This window comes from Echinops telfairi, unplaced genomic scaffold, assembly GCF_000313985.2.
Source record: "Echinops telfairi isolate 266 unplaced genomic scaffold, ASM31398v2 ScPeMD7_25;HRSCAF=90, whole genome shotgun sequence".
NCBI lineage: Eukaryota > Metazoa > Chordata > Mammalia > Afrosoricida > Tenrecidae > Echinops > Echinops telfairi.
In genome coordinates, this window is record NW_022103922.1 from 29,675,358 (window position 1) to 29,678,517 (window position 3,160).

Sequence of the window (3,160 nt, forward strand, 5' to 3'; positions counted from 1 at the left end):
GGGGGGTTGGAGCGGAGACCCAAAGCCCATCTACGGACAATGGAACATTCTTCCCACAGAGGGGTCGCAGGCAATGTTAACACTAATGGGTCATGTAATATACTTCTGATCCCTTGAGACCTCTTCCCCTAACCCCCTTATCATGACCCCAGTGCTGCTTCCCACTCTAGACTAGATGGGAGCATAGGCAAGATAGAAAGCTCACAGCACATGGAACCCAGGAGAGGAATGGGACTAGAGATACTAAAAGGGTGGGGGAGGGGGGAGAGAGGTGGGGAGGGAGGTGGGCACTGATCACAATGAAAGGCACACACCACACCCCCAAGCCAGGGGGAAGAACAGAAACCAGAGGGGAAGGGAGACAGCGGTCGGTGTGAAATTTGAAAATAATTAACAATCTACAATCTATCAAGGGGCCATGGGTGGAGGGGAGGAGGGAAAGAAAAAAAGAGGAGCTGATCAATGGAAAGTAAATGTCTTGAAAAAATGATGGAATATATGTACAAATATGTCAGATACAATTGATGTTATGGATTATAACAAGACTTGTAAGAGCCCTCAATAAAACAATTTTCTTTCAAATTTCAAACTGTGTGACTGCTTTTCAAAGATTTTAATTATAGGAGCGCCCTAAGGCAACTAGGAAAAATTGTTAACACAAATTTAAATACTTGAATTAATAGTATCCCTCTAAAAACATACTGATTATAGTTTTCTATTATGGAATATATGAGCATCACAATAATTGTGCTAAGTAAGACAAATCCTTGTAGAATCACTAGGAAAAGGGTACACCATCTAATCAATATTGTCAACTAAATAAAGTTATTGTGTTTATACTATGTGCCAGGTACTGTATTTGGCAGTAGACAAGGATATGAATAAAACACAAATAGATGCTTCCATTTCGCTCATGTCTTCACCTGTGATTCGGGCTGCTCTCATTCTCACGTATTCATTCATCACTTTGCCATCTTATTCTGGTGAGAGGTATCATCACATCACCAAGAAACACTTTGGGGAAAGCATTCCTCCTCTGCAAATTGCGTTTCCTTTAAGTAAATGAAATTTTGAAAATACTAGCCTGTGGATATGGTAGTAATGCACATTGAGGTATGATAAAATCAGAATATTTACTCATATCCCATAAATGAGAAGTATTTCCTCACTCAGCCTTCAGGGGATTGTTCTATAATCTATCCGTATGTTTACCTCCTGATCCTAAGGACTCTCTAACATTATCGACAGCTATCCAAAAATAATGCAAAACCAGAAACTTGTTGCTTCTTTTGATACTCAATAAGGAGCAGTTTAAAGCACTTGGCTGCTGACCACAAAAGTTGGGTATTTGAATCCACTAGCCACTCTACTGGAGAAAGGTGTGGTGGTCAGCTTCCAGAAAGATTTACAGCCTAGGAAAGCTTAGAAAGCAATCTACTCTGTCAACTGCAGTTCCCTGTGTATTGGACTCACTCAACAGCAGAGTAGATTTGGAGTTTGTCCCCAGTTTCTTGGGGGAAAGCCTGTGATTCATTTATATGAAAGTTCCTTCTATTAATTCTTTCAGTAAGATTCGGGTGGGAAATTCATATATTTTTAGATTGTTTACAGAATTGATTATAACTGTACAGTTTTCTGACTTTCTCTATTATGAAACTTGAGCCATCTATTTTCCTAGTAGAAGTCTTCAATGAGACTGCTGTAATAAAATTAGGAACGATAATATTAGAAATATTATCGTCTCATTCATTACTTACAAAATTCCTATGCTGTCACTATATTATTCTCCTCATTTGCTTAGAGAGGAAAGAAGTGCAAGAATTTGGCTTGTACTGTGTTCCCATACTTAGTTAGTACCTAACTCATGACTCCAACCCAGGAACCTGGCTGTAGATACCCAATTGTACTAGAGTCTACATTCTCTAGCAGTTATCTGATTACCTGTATCCTGGATGGTCTGTGTGGTCTCTTTCAAGAAAAAATAGATGTGACTGGAGGAAAAGAAGGACTAGATGGCCAAAAAAAATAAAATCACCCTCACAATCCAAGTCAGAATAAACTATGTTGTATGAAAGTTGGGAAAATATTTAGTGTTGAACTGATAAAATATCTAGCAACTGGAACAGGAATTGAACTACAAATTATGTAGTTAAAGTACATCTGTTCCCTAGTTGGTCAAATAATTATCCTAAAACAATGAGTAGAGAAAAGACAGTGAATATTTCTCACCCTACTTTATAAATAAAATCCCCAAATTGTCTACTTTTATCAGCATAAACTGAGATGCATAGACAAAAAACATACACCTGCTATTTTGGGGTTTAATGATCCATGATTTAAATAAATACACCCGATGGACTTTCTATATCATTTAATGATGTAATTAACTTTAGTTTTCTGCAGAGAAGAGACCAGATTTTAAACACTTTCTAAAGCTACATCAGCACTTAACACAAGACCTAGTATTTTATATTTGCTAAATAAACATTTAACTTTCTGGGTTACAAATATTTATAGACCCAGGATGTTTCTATTCTACAAAATTTAAGGATTGGAAATGCTTTTTTGGCACTTTGGAAACTTGAATGCATCTCATTGACATACAAAGTTGAAGTCTATTGCCCGGGTGGCACGTTTGGATGAGTGCTGGGCTGCTAACCACAGGCCAGGAGTCCAAACACATCGGCTTCTCTGTAGAAGATGCGACCCTCGAGACAGTTAAAATTGTGGAAACGCTACAAAGAGTCATTATGAGTAGGAACTGACTAGATAGCAGTGGGGTTTGCTTTTTTGTTTTTTTTTCCTCTTTAACAGATGTTATGAGAACTCTGATGTAGGCAATAATGTGTTTGTTTTCAGTGTTTTATAGATAGCCAAATGTATATGTAAACAAATGCATCTAATCTATATACATTTATTTAATCTGGTTTATACAAACACACAAGATTACATATACCATGTTATCTCTATTATCATTAATAGTTTACTTTTGTTTTAATTCCAGTTCCAACAAATTTAGAAAAGCACAAAAGATATCCATAGGAAATTGAAAGACATGAGTGTACACACCTAGATCACTTCTCTCTCTCTCTCTCATCCATCTATTATCTATCTATCTATATCTCTCTCATCCATCTATTATTATCTATCTATCATCCAT